The 21,150-nt window shown below is 38.2% G+C and overlaps 1 pseudogene; it reads right to left on the bottom strand.

Moving 5' to 3' along the window:
- Positions 1–12,797: 12,797 nt before the first annotated feature.
- LOC122134370 lies at positions 12,798–20,462 on the bottom strand (annotated as a pseudogene).
- Between the last annotated feature and the right edge of the window lie 688 nt (positions 20,463–21,150).

The raw sequence follows: 21,150 nt of genomic DNA, 5'->3' as shown, positions 1-21,150 counted from the left end.
GCGGACGTCAAACCCCTATCACCTTTTACTTGAGGTCACCCTAGTGGCGTTGTTCGCGGGATTATCATGATTGTACTTTAAGCAGGTCAATAACAATTATGATACCTTTCACTGTTTAGTGCTCGTGGTCAGAATCCAATGACATTGACCTTTCAGTGTTTACTGTCTAACTGGGGTCCATAACAGGACATTTTACAATTTAAATGTTTCTTCACTTAGATTGTCAGTTCACATCAAAAATTCATGGCACTGAACGCCTGTGTTATCATCCATTTGTGATTTTTCTATTGAAAACCTTTTAGGGACAAATATAACGACTCTGTTGGGATGGCTAAATCCTTTGTGACTTTGCCAGAGTTTGGACATCCGGTGGGGCAACGTTGTTATGACCAATGAGCATCGTATTGGCAAAGTTAAATATGCAATAATAGTCCTTACGTTTACGCCTATATGATCTTTTTTAGGATTGTTAGAAGAAAACAGTTCTCTACAAGTTTACAGTTTATGTTTTAGAGGTTGTTTGAACTGGTCCTGTTTATATTCTGTTTGATATCGATGAAATACTTCTTTTGGTCTTCTCTAATAGTGTGGAGCTGAGTTATGTAACACCATACTATGTCAGCTTGGAGAGATGTTGGCTTCATTGTACACAAATAGGACAAGTTTCCACTTCTCCTAGTCCAAGATCCTCCAATGTGCTTTCAGAACAGCTGGAGGATTAGAGATTTGGTGTCAGTGTTAAGGAGTTATAGGTCCGAAAATTTAACACGGCAGCAGCGTCCATGTCATGCACACGTGTGGTTACTTCTTAAATTCCCATAGTAAGAAAAGTCGTGCAAATAAGAACACGTGATGGTCTTAGGACCTATTGGACACTGCAACACGACAGCTCACAATCCCTTTCTTTTTTGAAACACCAAAAATCTTAACTCGGTGTGACAAAAGCATGACTCTTTATATCGTAGAAGCAGTATTATACAGCATTTAGCAGACCACTTTTATTTTTACCAAAGCGACTTTACAGTCCGTGCCCCTTCAGGCTAAAATTTCTTTACCCCTAACATCGTTGTTGCTTGGGTAATCGAACACCCCACAACTGTTGCAACTGTTAAACTTACAATGCTCATACCACTGAGCCACAGGAACACTTTTATTACTACCTCAGCATGTGTCTGAGGTTTTTTCCTGCCACTAAACATGTGGACGCAGCTTTCTATCATATATGGCATTATTTGTTTGTGGAGGAAAAATATTTTAAATTTTTAAAATGTTTAGAGGCTGTTTTCTGCACAAAACTGTGGATGAAGAAGGTCCTACTCAAATGTCTTCATGAGAAGAAAGGTGGAGGATATACACGTACGTGTAGCACAACTAGACCAGGTCTCTTTCAACCAGAAATTTTGCTCAAAACCAGTGGTTTTTTTTTCCGTCTGGATTTTCTGTTTTAAAATGTAAGGCCTTCTGAAAAACTTGTGCTTCCTGTCTAAAGCGGCTAATGTACCATTACTGGGTTTTTTGAGATTATGCAGTAGCTCTAATCGAGGGATACGTCTTCTCTCTTTCAAAGCAGCGGGACATATCTAGATCCATCTGGAATAACAGTGAAACACTCCTGGGGTCAGTTCAGTGAAGTGGGGTGTGGGGCATCTAGGCATTGTCAATTTCATTTATTCTGGACTCAGGTCCGAGATTCCACTCAACTGGCTAGCAGTCGGAAAAGGACCATTTGTATTGGTTTGATGTTAGCCCCAATAGTGCCAGGGGCCTTTGACCCCTCAGGTCTGCCAGGCCTTAAAGATCTAATAATCAGAAGGGTGTTTTGTTGTAATTTAACACCTCTCTCAACATTTCACAATGGAAAATTTGTGGTTCAAAGTTTATTCAGTTGCCATTCCATCCCAGGCCTGAGTTTTGGCATTCTCCATCTGAAAGACAAGAGAAATCCGGAACGTTACTGAGGTGTGGACAGTTACAGTAAGGCCAATAATGCTTTACTGTGTGCAAGTAACAGTAAGGTCTCGGTTTAGATCATTGATTCCTCACCCTCTTTAAAATCATTCTGTGTAATGGAAGTGTGGCGTATGGAAAATCTTTCCATGATCCAGCTCATCAGGCGTATGTTGATGGAAATAAGAGTAACGGGTACCATTGTTTTGTGTGCTGTGGTTTCGGCGGAGAGGGACTGTTTCCACCATACATGTACTGGAATGATGACCATCTCTTCCTTTTGAAGGACCTGGAGAAGTCTGTTCGGTCTGGCTCATGCCTTCTTTCCCGAAACGTACCCGGGCAGGGAGATCATTCACTCTTGACTACGATGTAACCTCTCTTGCGGGACATTGGGCAAATAGTATGGGTGGTATTGCTGTGTAGGGACCTGCTTTCCTTTCATTTATAGGTGTGCCTTTTTTAGCTTACCAGTTGATTTCTTTTTCCTTTTTATGCACCAACTTGTCAAGGTATATATCTACACAGTGGTTTTTTCTCAGAATGTACAGTGTTTATATCCTGGCAGTTGCAAGTATCAATTGTGAGTTTACATCTCACAACTTCGGACTTTTTTTTCCTTCAAAAAAACTCGCCTGATTTGATGGAGTTTATCTACCTCACAGTTGCAAGAAAAAGGCAATATTGAATAATACGAGATTAAAGCAATATAAATTGCTAACTAACACAGTTGGGTCAAAATGTTAGTTAAACTTAGTACTTGTGAATAAGCAATATAGCACAACCAAAACGCTGTTGTTTCTAGACTGTGTTTATATTCACACACATCTGCAATGTTATGAGCACAGCATTGCTATATACGAGGGGTTTCAACACAAAGGGGAAGGGCCGAAATACACTTTAGACTTTTTAAAAATATTAGTTATTTGGCATTTTTAATTATCGTCCAGTTTTACTTTGTGTCAATTTTTGCTGTGCCAGACTACTAAAATACTTTACAAATATGAAGTTAAAAAGCAAAATCAGTCATTTTGTAAATTCTCCAATGCAACATACCAGACAGTGGTCTTTTGTCCCTGAATGGATCTTTTTTTTTTAATGAATTGTTTGTTTGACTTATCTCAAAACTCAAACATAAAGCCCCAAGTCCCTTGTTTTGTACCTGAATGAATCCGTGTTTTTTAAGTGAATTGGTTTTGAGGTAGAATGGTTGGTGAAAAACTTTGCAACTTACACGAACGCTTTTTTTGTGTGTTGTTGTTGTTTATTTGTATATTATGTAACCAAAGGATTTTCCAAAATAAATTATACTATGCAGTGACTGCATACCACATCGTTATTAGTCTTATTATATTTAATTTTAGAAGACACCTGTTGTTTTTAATTCTCTCTGCTTTTCTTGACTAGGTAACTGTGACCCTACTCCAGGTGGCAGCTCATGAGATCCAGGGCTCATCGTTTTTGTGCTATTGCAGCCACCTCAATGGAATATCAGCGCGTCCGTGGAGTGATGCGGCTTTCGACACCTTTCTGGGGGGCGGGGGGTCGAGCACGCCAACAAAACTTTGAGTCGAAGTAACTGACAAGCGAGGCTATACAGTCTTTGTATGTCGCTTCCAAACACACATGATGATAAAGTAATAGCACCGGAGGAGGAGGACTCGCCCCCAACTCCCCTATAAACCAAATGATACGATAGAAACCCAAGGTGGTGATATCATGGCGATTGCTATTCTGATCTTGTGAATCTGATTCGTCTTTACTATTCTTATATCCCGTCTTATTCCTTTTTTTTTTTCCGCTGCCTTCTAGTTGCCCAATCGTTCTCCAGGCCTGAGTCTGTGTGCCTGACTGGCCTTTGATGCATGTTATCCGATGATCGTAGGTGAGCTGTTTTTTCTTCTGAAGACATCGCCCGTGCTTATGTGATCTGGTCGGATTCGGTGATATGGTAAACTCCACTGACTGTGATTCTGCATTGGCATCCAGCTTGGAGAGGAAATCCAGGAGACTTGATGGTCGGCTCTGGTCGTTTGAGGAACAAATCGTAGAGTAACAAATATTCCTGGTTACTCGTTTCCAAGGTTATAACTGTCCCCAAAATCTTAAGACACTACACTACTGTTCAAACCTGAATTTTGGGTCTGCACGATTTGTACGATTGTTTAAAACTGTTTTTCCAGCCAGTTAGTATGTCTTAGTGTCGTTTTTTGATAAATAATGTCCTTCGCTGTAGTGAAGACTAATAAGTATTCCTTTATAATATATTATAGTATATATTATATATATTATAGATTAGACACATCATATATGATGGAATAGATCAAACACACACGCCACCACCCACACCACGACACCCTAGACACACACACACTCCACGTACACAAATATGAGTACAGGTGTCCTTCTCAAAATAATTAGCATATCTTGTTGATAAAAGTTCATGTTATTCTTTCATCACATGTAAGGATAAAAACTTAATAACTTTCCACTATATCGTTCGATACATTTCAGGACCAACTGAAATCATTTCAGGAGGTCTTTTAAATGGTTTTTTTAAACTGAATGATTTTGGCCATACAGCTCATGAAAAACCCCAAAATTTCCTAGCTCAAAAAATTAGCATATTTTCATCCGATCCAATAAACAGAAAAGAGTGTTTTTTTAAGCCAAATCATCCACTTAAAACAAAATGTTGTCAGGTTATATCAATACAGTTCGTCTGGGAATTCCTTTTGCAACGAAATGAACTGGCTTCAATGCGGCATGGCATGGAGGCAAACAGCCTGTTGGCACTGGCTCTGAGCTGATATGGTAGTGCCCAGGATGCTCATCGATAGCGGCCTTAATCTCTCCAGATTGTTTGGGTTCTTGGCGCCTCTCAACTTCTCTCTTCACAATACTCCCACTACAGATTTCGCCTAGGGGTTCCGGGCAGGAGAGTTGTGAGGCTCAATTGATGCACAGTGAGATAACCCATGGTCATTAACCATTTACACAGTGGTTTTGTGGCACTGTGAGCAGGTTCCCGTCGTGCTAAAACGTAATCTTCATGCTCCATAAAGCTTTCAAGCGATGGAAGCATGAAAGTGCCAAAATCCCTCCTGGATTAAGCTAGCTGCAGTTACCGCTGGCCTTGATGCAACACCAACGGTGCCAAAACACACCAGCAGCTGACATGGCAACCCCAATAACCATCACTGCCTGTGGGTACTCTGTAGAGGCAAAGCTAGGACTTCATGCATTTTCGGCATTTTTTTTCCCGTCTCCAGCATCTTCCCTCCCAACGACTCTGTCACCTTGATTTCTCCGATTGTGTAAATGCAAAATTTGCTTTCATCCGAAAAAAGTGACTTTGGTCCACTTAGCAAACAGTCCCACAGCTACTCCTGTTTCTCTTGCTGGGATCTCTGTAGAGGCCGCAGGTCAGGGGGCTGAGCGGGAGGGTTCATCTGCCGCAGGATCTATGGTCGCAGCCCGAGCGCTGATTGCGCGTCTGGTTCAAAAAGCAACTAACCAGGGCAGCCTAGAAGGAAGCCACTTGTGTCACGTGGCTCGGGATGTTCTCTTACGCATCCTCCAGACGCGAGTCCCTTCAGCACTGCTTGCAGTAACTAATTTCTGCCCATTCCTCAGTGTCCCCCCCAAATGTTGGTCTGGAAATCTGTCACTATCTGTCCAAACCCGACAATCCTCTTCTTCCTCATGTCCGGTTCCACTGGTTGCTTGCCTTCGTAGGTGCAAAACCGTATCGGTATGTTGCAGCGTATCCCCCAACTACTTTTTGCCTTCGACTTGATTGACCTTTTGAACAGCATCAGGAACAGGCCTTGCGTGCCGTTCGGCACATCTGGGAACAAACGGTCCTATTCGCGTTTCATAAATTTCCTGTCCCCCTCTCTACCCCCCTTTATAACCCTCGCGCTTGGAGGGTGTCAATGATGGCCTTTCTCTGAGTTACAGCATTCCGGTACGGTCAAGTCTTTTACACTATGGATTAATTTAGCGTTGTTGATTAAGAAACAAGGCTTGGGAAGTTTTTAAAAAGGCACCCTTCAGTAAATTCCTTGTTGCAGTGTGTTTAGAGAGGGGTCTCATTATTTGCTTCATTTCGTCATGTGCTCTTATCACTATCCGTGACGGTGAGTAAATAGCCTCGTTTCAATGAGAATGCTAATTTTCAGTGGAGTAAAGGACTTATGGGCTAATCTTTCGTTTGCTCTTCCCAAAATCATAGGTTTTTGGGTTTATCTTTTTTCTCACATTGCAGCTGGTTGGTGCAATGTCATCTATCAATAGTGTATGTAAGTTTAAATTTTTGTTTCATAAATTTCATTATCGGACAGCGATTCAACTTTCCTAATCCATTTTGTGCCTAAGTCTTTGGCCCCCGACCCCTCTTACACCATATTCACCCTTATTTTTTACCCCATTTATTTACAGCCGATATCGTTTGTTGTTATATTCTCAGTTTACGATTGCCTCGTAATGTACCCATAACATGTTCTTAATGATCATAACCCTTTAATATCCTTCCTAAATAGTAGAACTTCCCGTGCCAACAGTTGATCCCTCTCTCAAGTAAAAGCTTGTACATTTGTTTCTTCCACTATCAGGTAGAAGTGTATTATATTTCGAGAGATGCCTCCCTCACGGGGTCTTATTTGGGGGTGCAGCCGAATGATCGCAGTCATAAACCTGACAACCCTAGACTAGTTCAACTCTACACAGGAGTTCATGATGAATGTCAATTCATAAACCGTTGATCTAATATACCGTCTCACCCACCATAGGCCAGAGTTAACTGGGGTTTTTGATGCAGACCTTGTAGCCGGTCAGAGTACACTAGGCCAGCAACCTCTGTATACAGCGACTGGGTCCTAACAGTGACATGACATCCGCTACTCGGAGTGCCTCAAGCCATGCTGGGAGGAAAACTCAACAGGGTTGTGGGTGGTATAAGGAGAGCAGGTGGAACAGTCGGCGCACGTGCAGGTGAACACCCGGCACACACTAAAAACAGGACTAGTGCATCCAACTGTGCGAAGGCCATGAAAATGCGCGGTGAGTGGTCAACACAGGGCGAGTATGACTCAGGTTGCAGTCATTCCCTCGGAACATGCTTGAGGGACCTGGACTGTGGCATACCGGATGACACATTGCCGTCTGCTTTCCTGGACCAATTCGGTACAGTTTGTCACATGAGTACATTATTTTCATTGCATGTTTTATTTGAAACTACAAAGTTTATTCTTGATGGAGTTCTACAAAGGTCAATTGAATGTTTGCTTTTCTACTTTTTCTTCTTTTCTTTATTTCTATAACTTTATCAGGCTTCTTCCTCAGTTTCTTGAGAGGGAGAGCAGTACTGGAAGTTTCGACCCAGTGGAAGTGAGGGTGGCTGGAAGGGATTACCCCCACGATATAATTGCGGCATGGATTTCTTTGATTGTTTCTGGCATCCCCTGTAATCGATGCTTCATTGGTACCCAAACTAGACGTAAGTTTTTTTCGCCAACATGTATTGCTGAATCTTTGTCCCACAAAGGCCTATGCACCAGACTAGTAAAGTCGCCAACAGGGCAAGTTCCAATCCACGTTTAACGGACGAACCAGTCGAAGGTTCTAGGTAGTTGGGCTTTATATCATGGAAAGTGGCAGATGTACAATCTCTGTAGGTTTTCCAGTAGATCTGTTTATCTGACTCAGTGACTCAAGAATCATACATCTGTGCCACTTACCTAGAATTATAACGTGTTGCTGGATCGTCTCAGCCCAAACAAGACTCTCATTATTCTCAGGAAAAGCAGGAAATTCTGGCCTAAAATATTTTTGTGTATTATGATTATTTATTATTTGTATATTTTTTGGGGGGGCATAGTGATAGTGTTAGGAAACCACAGCCATTCTTTTTGAGAAACCCGTATTAGGCCATGCTGTGAATACCACAGAAGATTATTTTGGTCCTTAAACACAAGCAAACACACATATACAATAACAAATTAACCATAAGCACTTACAGTGAGCCGTCTTATGATGCCAGTAATTAAAAACAAAATTTTTTTTTTTTTTTTGAAGATCAATATTAATACAATAGATCCAATACTTCCATAAAAAGTGCTATTGCGTATCGTAAAGTTTGTTCTTTAGAAGTGTGATACATGTTTCCAGCGAAGAACTGGTATTTGACAGTGGTGCACCAAAAAATTGAAAGCCTATATTCAAATAATAAAGTGGCTCAAAATCTAAAATCAATACAGATGCCGTTGCCTAAGTTCAGAGGGCAATTATTGTTACAAATATAGATGACAAAAACTTGAGTGTATACTTTTGATCAAAGTTAAGCCTCTTAGAAACCCAACATTTGTGGCTCCACAGACCACTAATAAACTACCTCTAATTTTTTTACTGAACTTTGTAGCGATAGCTGAACATTATTTAATTTTGTTTTTGAAAGCGTTTAAAGGGCCTGAACTAAAGTGGTAGGAACCATGATGCTGTACTTTCAGCATTTAGGGCTGTGTCCCACACTGACTTTGTATTGTCACTTGAAAATAAGAAATCGCAATTTGACCTCGACACAATATGACCTTTGGCAATGGGTTGTCGGTGTGAACATCCACTTAGCTTAACGTTAGATCTGTAAAGGACTTAGTAACAGACCTGTGTTTTTTGTTCAAATAGTGATAATGTATATTTTACAGTGCAGGTCACTGATGCTGTTCCACGTGCTGTCTAATTACTTTTTTTCATATTGTGGCTACTTTGGAATATAATCCTCATGCAGCATGTGAATATCATGACTTTTTAATAAGAGGAAACGGTAACACTTTTCATTCCAACGTTATTTTATGTTTGTCATGTGTAATCAATTCTTTCCTCTTGTTTTATTGTTTTTGGAATGATCAATTGTACCATGTAAATATTTTGTAAAAAGAATTGTTATTATAGGGTTCCATCTGCCAATGAAAGACCTTTGTATTATGTGTGTTTACTGTCTAATTATCTAATTATCTATCTAAGTACACCAGCTGGTATGGTAGTATTTAGTTTGGTGTGTTTCTTTAACTAACTAATTCAGCCCACTTTTTATGTTCTGAAAAGGTGATTTTTTATGAAAACTATTAAGACTTTATTTTTTATTTTTATTTCTTTCTTCTCTCTTGTTTTATAATATGAGGATCACAAATATAAAGCTGTCATGGATATTAATGATACCACTGGCTCCATAGGAATTGTTTTTTTTTTTATCTATTGTCCTTATTTAAATATACAAATTAATTGGAAAATTATATTTCATTTTTTTTTTTTTTAAAGAAAAATATATAGAATATATATACACAAATTATGACTCCCACAGTTAGTCATACTTGCCTCAACCAAGGACACAACAATATCAGTGAAGCAACCTAGAAGATACCACTACATACCAACAAAAAAACACATCAAAGATACAATATCAATTGTGTGTGTGTGTTGTGTGTGTGTTCACTGCTGTGTGTGTGCACCTTGGTATGGGTTAAAAGCAGAGCACGAATTCCGAGTATTGGCTGTAATGTTCACGTCCACTCACTTACTTAATTAAGAACTAATTACCACAATAAACGTCTAATTTCTATCTATTTTTAAATATGGACAAAAGTGTGGAAATATGATATAATATTTCTGTCTATTATATGATTGACCACATATGCTAGTTTAGGAAAGTTAGCCTTAGTGAACAGTGGCCCTCCAATAACATATAATAGGTCAATACATTTTAATTAAAAAAACACTAGTTTTTAGTGTCATTTCCACCACAGAATGTTATTATGCCCAAAAGATGTGATGGAAATGACATTTCATTGAAGAAATACTCTCATACGAGAGAGGTGTGCCACCAGCATCCTTAACCATCTGGTCTCTAATATGTTTCCTATCAAAGGTTTCGGGGTGGAAATGCAAGACAGGCCCCCCTGCCGAGACAAGTTCCACGAGTCCTCTGCGAGTCTTGGCATTGGTTTACAGACTGTAAATTCCCCTCTAAATGCTTGCCCCGCCTTCATATCACAATGGAGCAAAATTTGATAACACAATGACATGTGTAACATGATGTCATCAGTCATTTCAGTTCCATTTTAATGTGAAAGCATCTGTTGGCACCAATCCTCCTTACGCCAACAACATTTTGTAGGGTATTCGCTTTTAGTAACTTACAGATGTCGAGCTGCTTGGAAGAAAGCACAAACTCCGATCCTTTTGTCATCAGGATTCGAAACAGAAACATAATTCACCTGCTTACTGAATAGGTTTACCAGGGATATAAGAGCTTTGTGTGTTGTGTGTTTGCAACTGTAGAAAGGCAACCTTCTTTGACCTTTTACAGAACGTTTTACTACTCTAAAACTGATTAGCAGAGCCTCTCCAGGCTCTCTGAGAGTCAAAACATTCAGTAGCATTTTTGTGGTTTTCAAGGTTTTCTAAGTTTACAAAAGTTTGGAACTGATTTGCAGTCCTTACTTTTCCTGTGTACAAAATGTCCTTAAATATGGAGCAGATGTAATCACATAACAACCACCCAAAATACTCCAGAAACCGCTTAGCAATACCCTAGCAACCACATAGCAATCTCAACCAAATTGGCAACCCACCTAGATAGAATACCCAGAAACAGCTCGAAAATACCAAACAAAAACCCTTTAAAACCACCCAGAATACCTGGCAACTGCTTAGCAACCCCTTACAATACCTAGTAAACACATTTGCGGAGTTATATTGATTTTTGCACAGGCCAACACCACTCCATTTTCACATTTGTCAAGTTTTCTTGTTCGGTAGCCACTGATGGCAGATGCTCTATCAGACGTCTTAAGAGTGCTGTTGTTACGGCATACACGTGTACCACTTCTAAAAGTATGTTGTAACAAACACACTGTCTATATTTCGAACTTGAAGAAGGACATTTGCCTTCAGGGTAATGCAAGTCTGCACTGGTTTAACCACAAAGCATGGCGCACGACAGCTGACCCCATCGACCCCACACAATATTTCTCTCATTAAATTATATAAAGCAGATTGTTGTGTGTGTGACATATACAATCCTATAAAATCACAGAGAACTGGTACAAACTAAAAACATATGGCTTCTAAGTTTGAGCAGAATAAAACCTGTCATTCTTCAAAATCATGACTGATCCTGATCAGTTTGAATCATGATATGATTACCGGTAAAAGTCATGTAAGGGGAGTCAACTTCCAGTTTGTTATTCAAAGCACTGACCGTAACGTCCCCTTAGGCTGATAGCTGGGGATCTTCATAAGACTGAAATGTTCAAATTGTTTTGTCCAAGCGGGTGGTAAAACAAACGATTAAAAAAGGATCGGACACTATAAATTACTGTTTCTTTGAAAAACTATTAAAACGTAAATCAGATTTCATATGTCCAAACTCATTTGGGCCCATGACGAAAGGCTTCAGCTGTGGTAGAAGAGTATTTTTTTTTCCCTTGTACAAAGCCCATACATACATTTGCAGTGCTGCAGATTTAAAACTAGAGCACAGGGTATGTTCAAAAGTTTAGATTTCTGACACTTTCTGGGCAAATTCCATTTAAAGTGAACACCACTGTGCCCTACTCACTTCGAAGTGCACTTGACGTGAAGTGTGCAGTGAATTACTGTCTCACATGTGTTTAATATGAATCTTATCTTAATGACGTAACAGCAGAACTACATACTAACACACAAAAAAAAATCAGCTGTCTTTAAGATATAAGAAAATATAAAAATCAAGCCAATTAGAGATTCTTTTTGTCATGTGGTAAATATGTAAACTGATATTGCATGGTCAGATTGTATTATATTCACATTAAGATACTAGGTAACTCCTCAGAATAATTACCTCAGGGTTTTTACGATTTTTGATTAGTATTTTGTTTTACTGACAGAACTTTCAGTGAACTGTTATTAAGTGTGCTAATATGCAGAAATGCTGAGTATCCTTTTCATTGTGGTTTCCACTAGTTAAGTTACTTCAGCATCATATTACAATAATGTTTCCTTAAATACTTTAAGCACACATAAAATTCTGTCAGAAGGATTCTTGTACTTTGGTTTTATGTGTGGTCAAGAACAAGAAAAAGGTAGACAAAGAAACTTACCTTAGCATTCTATTCAATATGTGTTTGAAAATTTATTGAGTCCCCGGATGTCCTTTTAGCGAACAATAGAAAGTCAGTACATCAAATGTCAAGGGGGTTGGAACTCTACTGTATTTCCATTACTTTTTATAGAACCACCAATTGCATGTGCTGTGATAGATTGGCACAGGATTATGGGAATGCATAATCTATCACAGGCATCGGCTAATGAGGGCTTTCTAGGTTTTGACTGAACTCCTTCCAGTTTCCATACACATTAAAGACACATCATCTAAAATTTCAAAAGAATGCTTTGGAAACTGAAGCAAGTGGTCCACTGTGCATGACGTATGTGGTTAGAAGAACAGATTTTAGGCCCAGCTGATGCTCTAATGCACAGAACGAGACCGCAAATGCAGACATAAATGACTTATGAAACATATTAAAAACCATTGTTGTTATTTTTGTGCATAAAAGTATAAACCAATTTCTATTTATAGTTCTCACAGCTTTTAAGCAAGGAACCGCCAAGACTCAAAGTGCAATATCTTCGTGTCTGGGGGGGGGGTGGGAAGAAAAAATATCAGAGAACCACAGGCATACAATTTACCATTGTCTTTATTTTTAAAAAGCAAGGTCAAGTTTCATAGTTCGCATTAGCACCCTTAAATGAAAACACAATACTCATCAAACTTTCTCACATCCTGTTCTTAACAACAAGATTATTAAAGATGTCTCTATAACTGGAGACCAACGGCAATGACAGGCATTCTAATAAGACGTCTGAGCAGTCCCTGTGAGCACTGTAAAGCCTGGCTGATGCCAGATAAGAGTTTAAAGGCCTGATATAAAGAAAGTGTGTAATGCTGTGTGGGTTGAGGAGGTCAAAAGGCTGGAGGAATGTTATCTAGAGCTGTGTGGATCTGTGCAAAGGCTTCCAGCAACCCTGAGGCCCATAATGAGACTGTGAGCTTATTGAGTGGCAGCATCAACAACATCCTGTTTTTACCAGGCAGGGGCAGTGTTGGCAAGTCGTCGCATACGCCTGCGGGAAAAAAGGCGATGTTACTTATGTGTAATACTAATAGTAATACATATTATTTATAATATTATGTATGGCAAGCAAGGGGAATAAAATATAATATGTACCAATTGCAAAAAAATAAATTAAAAATAAAATATAGAATAAAAATATATCAAATCTTATAGGTGAGGCCTAATTTGAGCATCTTTCTTACCTTGTGTTTCTGTCCTGATCTCTGATTTTCTTCTCCATCTCTGCATCTGTCAGGGTCTCCAGCAGAGGGCACCACTGGTCAGCATCACCTGAGTTCCGAATTGCAATCTCCACAGTTGGTAATGGTTCTCACTACAGGAAATGAGCCATATGGAGTCATAAGTGGACAGCAGAAATTAAACATCATGGAATCCCAATGATGCTTCACTGATAGAGGTGATGCATAGAGGTGATAAATGATTTCTAGAAATATCTTTGAAACTTTTGTTAAAAAATTTCAACAAATTCATACAATTTACTTCTAACTATCATACAATTTTTTAAAAAAAGCCATGCTGTGGCAGCACATGCAGGGATCAAACAGAACAGTCACCAAACCACTGTCTGTTCTGATATCACTACGTTCATGCTATTTCTGTCATTTCTAGAAAAAAAAAAAAACCCTGCATTATGCATTCGCAACATGTCCATATACAAGTGCTGCAAAGATATAAAAAATAAAAAGAGTTGAAAGTACTCAGCCTGCCAGGGAATGAAACGTGGGGGGTAAGAGGGAGAGAAGATCAAGAAATTTTGAAGTATATTGACCTGAAATCAGACCTATTGGAACAGACAGTGGGAGAAGCAAACAATTAGGAGGTTATAGCAAAGCAAAAACAAGAAGCAATGAAGTTAATCACAAAGAATGAAACTTGATCTTGTAACATTTTAACTGTTCTAACTAAGCCACAAAGCAAATAATGTGCCATTTTCACCTATGATCTACTGACATTGTACTGCTAACTGGTTATGCCCCACATATCCCAACCCAAAAAAGTAGGGTTGCAAGCCATGCAAGAGAAAAGCAACTGAATTATGAAACATTATGAAAAAAAAAAAAAAAAAAATCAATGTGGTCTGTACTGCAGGGAGAAAAATAACTGTACAGAGTTATTTTATAACCAACTGAGGAAGAAAGACACACATAAAACTACTTCAAGGCACAATAAAGAGAAGTCACAATGCTTGAACCGGTTGTCACTAATTGCTGTTGGACAAATAATTAGATTGGAATGAACAGTGTATGGGCCAAACCGCATTATAATATGGCCTCAATTTAGTGGCATAAACAAGACATGCTGTGTGTGTTTGTGTGTATATTGACCACAAATAGAGAGATAATGGAAAATCCCACTTGATACACCTTAGCTGATCTAAACACATTAAATCATTCCATTTAAATTGAATCAGGCTTGCTGACATCTCAACAGACACACAGGATATAGATACAGGACAAACAAAACAAGTACAGCACAAATAAACAGATATCAACATAATTATCACATGCATGAACACTAACATATACATATGAGACACACAACTGTTCAAAAGGTGTATGTATGTATATATATATATATATATATAGATATATATAAGTATATTACATAAGTATCAGAAACGCAGTAAAGTCTTTCGCATGCCACGTAAATGTACATTAACCTAAATCTAAAATGTAACTGAAATCGATCATTATTATTATTAATAATAATAATTATTGTACTTTACTATTATTACTGCTATTATGGGTTTTTATCATAGTAGTTCTTAGCTTGACAGTGATTAAAAATCCATCCTCAATACATAACCCATTAAGCATCTTTCTCACTGGTCAGATAGTTTTTGTGGTAAGCGAAAAAAATTCAGCCTTCATTTAAAGTAGTTGGATCACTTTAACAAAATTTATAGTTTCATATTGTTTTTCAGTCTGTTTACAAAATACCTACTGATTATTTGGGTAAATTCCAAGGCAATATTACAGGCTAGGGAAATAATCTCCATTCTCTGGCTTATAGGACAGTGAGGTGGTGTATCAATAAATACTAAAGAACAAATCATGTTTCAACAGTAAGCCACAGAGAGACAAACCACAGCGAGTCTTCCTTTACGCCCACTGTACTGTTTACAAATGAGTCTGGAGATCAAGTCAGCAAGTATAAATCATGGCAAACAGTGCTTTCAAAAACACGCAACTGTCCTAAAATGCCTCTACAATGAATCCCGTGTTTTCGGAGGGGATTGTGCATCAAATAACCAAGCAAACTACCTCATTTATGGACTACCACATTAAAATAGACCATCAGCATCCTTAAAGTTAAAGCCTAAGGCACATGCGGATTTTCTAGCAAATAGTTTTTGCTTTACAGCACAAGAACTGTGAACAAGAATAAACATTGGCTGTGCTTAGGTATATACGAGAAAGCAAAGTGAGAAACTTGAAATTGAACTCAAAGTGATCGTTTGGAGCATTAAACCCACTGGTTATATTGAAGTGCATGCATGTTGCCCACACTGAAGGCGTACGTCCTCTGATGCCAGCCTGAGCTGTTCCGCGGATGCTGTATGCAATGGTGGTGACAAACTCTCCTCCGAGTCCCAGCTCAGAGCAAGAGCTTCAAAGCAAACGTTTCTGGCGCGAGTTCTCCTTCTCTGACATACATCCCATTCGAATTGGTCCACTAGAGAGATGTTCCCCACAGTGAATGTTTAGCTGAAAGCACACATGCAGGTTGGCAATGGAATTAACTACATGCATTATGATTGGGTCAGTGTTTAACGCAACAAGACCATTTTACAGACACACATTAATCAGGCCTTGACAGTTTAACTAATTAAGCCCAAATTATCCTCTCTTTGTATTTGGATGCCATTGTAAAGCATACCTTAATGATTGACCCTCTGGTAACCGTCTGCTCATTCCAGAATGGCTTGGGTGCTGGTTAGGATTAGGACTCGATCTGCTGTTCTAATGGCTGAGGCGATAGCAGGGACAAGGTAAGAGGATTCAAGTCCAGGTCATCACACAGGATCTCAGCAAACATCTCTGGCGTCAGAAGTTTCTCTGGAGATGCAAAAGCAGACAGAGTGTAAATCTTCTTGTGCTTAAATGTTTTTAGCACAAATTGATCTTGTTATGTCTTTGCTTTTCTTATGCATTACTGTTGAAAAGCACTCTGCATAACAAAAGTTTAAGTAAAGCAACAAATTTTTCTTTTTTTTTCACCTTTACCATTCATGTTCCAGGTGAAGGCATCTCTGAGCTTTTTTGCCACATCAATCTCCATGTCCAGGCGGATAGGCACCAGGACCTCTGCCTGAGAAGCATTTTCGCTGAATGACTGCAGCGGAAGTCCGTGGTCATCGAAACTATGCATTAAAGAAAAGCAGACACCATAAACACACTCAATCGTTAAATAGCATCATGTGCGCAACATGTGCTGTTAAACTCCATGTTTTGAACAACAGCCTACATTTTTCCTTCATGTCCTGCCCTTTTCTGACACAACAAATGCCCAATATTTAACAGCCTACATATGTGATTAAGTGAGGGATTTAAAACGCTGGTCTTGTAAGTAATCACAGCAGAATAAAGTTGTTTTGAACACACTGGAGCAATGCTTGAAACCAACAGCTGGTTGGCTGCATTCCAGTCTGAACTGTCTCACTAAAGCAAATCACTGACATTTACCAAAGCTTTCAGAGGGGAGTGTTGACAGTATTGCAGGGAGCATTACATCTAGCTAAATATCCTAGGAGGAAGTCCACTTGGCACTTTTTGTTTGTCAAAAAAATGGGGACTTACTGAGCATTTGGACCATCAAGCTTTCAGAAGGGAGTGTATGATGGAAGGTCAACATGTCCATAGAAAAATTTGGCCTATCAAAAGTATTGCTTTTCATAACTTAACCAGATTCTGTCAGCGATAAACAACGTACTTTGGAAGAAAAAAAATCTTAGCAAAACAAGCCCAGTGATGTTTGTTCGCGTATTGCTTCATCTGCTGACCCCCAAAAAGAACCCCACGTCAATTGCGGCTAAGAAATGAAAAGAAAAAGAGAATGCTTAGTGCCCGAATGTGATTTTGTTCACGCTTAGTAAACATCCTCCCTAGTTTAATATTGCCCTGATAACAATCAACCATAGTAATCAAAACCGTGGCTAATTTTAACTTTTGGCTTTTTTTTTTTAATTAAAAAGGGTCATATGACGTTTCTTTGGTGTAATGCAATGAGGTTTATGTTGGTTTAAGGTTAAAAAAACACATTATTTACCACATAATGTACATCATTGTTGCTCCTCTATGCCCCGCCTTTCTGAACGCGTAAATTTTTTTTACAAAGCTCATCATTCTAAAAAGCAAGGTGTATCTGATTGGGCCAGCTATCCAGATGCATTGTGAGTTTATTAGCCAAATACCTCAAGTGTGGTGATGGAAATGTTACAACCCCTTAACATACTGTGATGGCTGAGTCCAGGCCACGACGAGACAATACCAATGAAACATAAATTACTGATTATAATGACTTATATTGTTCTTTTAACGCGTTGCGTATCGTGCCACTAAACATATCGTGCCAAAACCAATGTCTGCTACTCTACAACTGCCTCAAAACTCACATTTGTATCGTCAATGGCAAATTCTTTAAATATGAAAACAAACTTACAGGCTGTGAGTCAGAAGCGCCAGACTGTCCTTGCAAAGTTGGAATTGCCTTACTTTATAGAAACAACAAACCTTTGTGCACAGCCAGGGCATTGTAGGCTACTCTCCCAGTTTTATGAAACAGTCCTCCATAAATTTTTACATTTTAAATAATACTTTTAGATTTTAATATATTTTAAAATTTTAGTAAAATTATTAGTCATGCCAGAGCTTAATTTTCAGCAGCCATTATTCCAGTATTCAGAGTCAGATGATTCTTCAGAAATCATTCTAATATGCTGATTTGGTGCTCAAGAAACATTTCTTATTACTATCAATGTTGAAAACTGTTGTGTGGCTTAATATTAATATACAGCAACAATTTGAAATACATATTTTGATCAATTTGATGTGGCCTCGCCTTGAATAAAAGTACAAATTTCTTAAAAAGAAATAAAAAATAAAAACTCTTACTCACTCCAAACTTTTGAATGGTAGTTTTTGTTTTTAAAGCTAATAGCCCTGGATGAAAATCCATAAAACAGAGGGAGAACTTGTCAAACTCTCATTATTTATCTCACCATAATGGAAAGGTCCTTTTCTTGTCACGTCCCATTCTGTTTCTGTTGATAGTGGTGGAACAAGGGCACTGCGGTCCAGGTGTTGTGGAGCTGTTGGGCAGGGTGGGCACCCACTGACTGCTCCTCTTCGCTTTTTGCTCCCTAAGTTCAAGACACAGAATTACAACAAACATAAACTCCAAAAGGAAAAAAGAAAAGAAAAAACAATATACTTGAATTTAAATGGCAAATCCAAAAAGAAAAAGAAAAAAGAAAAAAAGATAGAAAAAAATAGTCCTTGAATTAAATGAAAAAATTTAATTAACTCAAAAATATTTCAAACCAAGATATTATCTTTATCTAAATAATTTATATAGAATACATAGATCAAGAGATTATATAGAATACATCACTCAAAATGTAGATTTTTAAAATTGCAATTTTCCATTCACTAAATTCCCCTGAAGTGTCCATATATGTAATAAAAACAACCCCAGTCTTGCATTTATTTTATTTTTTTTCCTTCCTTCTTCATTGTTTTGCATTTAGACCTGTATGTCACATAAACTGAGACCCCCGGTCTCCTTTACTGAGATATGCCGGATGGCTCTGTGCTGATGGACACAGCCTTGTACTTCTCATCATTCCCCTCGAAGATCTCCTCACAGTTCAGACGCCTTCAGCATGGTCACACTGGTGGCTAAATTTGTGTAACCATGATCTAACACAAAAAAGAACACTACACAAACTGCGTCCAGAAGCAGGACTTGGAGACTATGAGGTAGGTGCTGCTTACAGGTGCTTTCTGGACTTAATACCATTTAAAGGGAAAGGACTCACTTACCATGTGATGATGCTACAATTTTCTTCCTCTCCTCCACGATGCGAGACGTCTCCATAGTGAGGGGTACCGCTTATACAGAGAGCCTCGGAACATACGCAGGTAGTTTCCAACCTAAAGAGCGAGATTAAGCCAAAAAAAAAAAAAAACTTAAGGCAAGATAAACCATTTTCTTCTTCTTCTTCTTTCTCATGCATTGGACACTTTTGAGACTTTGGGCTTTTTTTTTTTTCTTTTTCTCCATAACATCTTTTTGTCAGACCAGTGGAAAGAAAACATTCAAAATACACATTCAGGTTTTTATTTCATTACACTTTGTGTATTTTAATCTATCTATCTGCATCAATTTCAACATCTATCTATAAAATAAGTTTTACAATTTGTTTACCCAGTTAACCTGTGGTGCCTTAAAAGGAAGTGACAGTGTATATTGTTTAAGTTAAAAGAGTTTTTTTTTTCTTTTTCTTTTTCGTGTTTTTCCAAACTAGTATGACTTTTCTTTTTTTTTTTTCATCTCAAGGAGATGTTAGGCATAATGTTCTCGGTCACCATTCACTTTCACTGTGAAACCAGCTGTAATGAAAGTGGATGGAGACTGAAACTGTCAGTCCCCGGCATTGTTCTTTAACATCTCCTTTTGTGCTCCAATGGAGAAAAAAAAAGGAAAAAAAATTAGTTATTTTTATTAATTTTGTTAATTATTTTTAATTACTTTTTTTTAATAAATTAAGATAATATAGTAATAAATATTATTTAATATGATAACTTACTTATTTTTCATCACTTTAATGCATTTAAAATGACAAACTGCTATATTTATAACGTTATCTGCCAACTTGTTTGGCCTAAATAAAAATCGCAAAAAAAAAATAAAATAAATCTGACTTTTAAAGATCGGACAAGTGCTTCACCTTATACAGGAACGGGCATGATTGCAAGCTCTATTTATCATTTTATCATTCATCCATTACGTCGATATGGAGATAACAGCATCTTGGCCACAACCAACAAAGCAAAGTCGAAGATGATTTTTTTAGTGTTAATATCAGGTGTAAACATACGCATAATTCTCTGTAACACAGACGTACCTCGGAGCCTATCATGTAAAAATCCCCATCTTGCTCGAGTTGAAATTTTATCGGTTTTTGTCCGAACGTTTTACTCAACGCCATCTTTGCGAACACAATGAGCGAGTGAGCGACAGCGCGCATGCGCATGAAGGAAGCGGCGAAGTGGGAAGGCTCCTGCGCTGGGGCGCCGTGCTGCAGGCGTGCAGTAATGCCCTCTGTTGGAGGGCGTGGGCGTCTGACTTGATATGTTACAATATACGCAAGGAATCCGATTAAAAAGCAGCTGTAATAACTTTAGAATAACTGGTCTAGTATATTTGCTGTATCTTTTATGTACAATTTACATTTAGCTTAGTCATCATTTGTTTGCCGTTACTAGCGCCAGACGCTCTAACATAATATATTTTACTCTCTCTCTCTCTCTCTCGTTCTCTCTCTCTCTCTCTGTATCAATTTAAACTTTTATCCAGTCATGGCCTATCACTCAAGTTGTGTGACCCTTTACTATACAATTAGCTGATCCAGTTCAATCATAATACACGTATGGACATAAATAAAAAAATAATTTTGATCCAAGATTTGGAGATGGGAGAAGTTTCTTGGAACAATAAGAACTAGCTACATTTATGTGAGAAACACGCAACAAATTTACTAAACCTTTAACTAAAATTAAATTGAAAGTAGAAAATATAAAAATAAAAACTGATTCAAAATATTAATAAAAACTATCCTAGTATTTCAATGATAAAACAACACTGGTCTCAGTCTAACCATGATATGTTAAACATTACCTTGATGAGTTTGAGTTCCATACACTGAGTTAGACCTTACAATGATCTTGTTACATAAGGGACACTATACTGCTATAATTGCTGTGAAGTGAAACAAGCCCCAAGTGTTATGTGACCCCATTTCATA

The sequence above is a fragment of the Cyprinus carpio genome, chromosome A21 (assembly GCF_018340385.1).
Source record: "Cyprinus carpio isolate SPL01 chromosome A21, ASM1834038v1, whole genome shotgun sequence".
In the NCBI taxonomy this organism is placed as follows: domain Eukaryota; kingdom Metazoa; phylum Chordata; class Actinopteri; order Cypriniformes; family Cyprinidae; genus Cyprinus; species Cyprinus carpio.
Note: the sequence above shows the minus strand (reverse complement) of the source record. Positions and strands in the feature narration are given on the sequence as shown.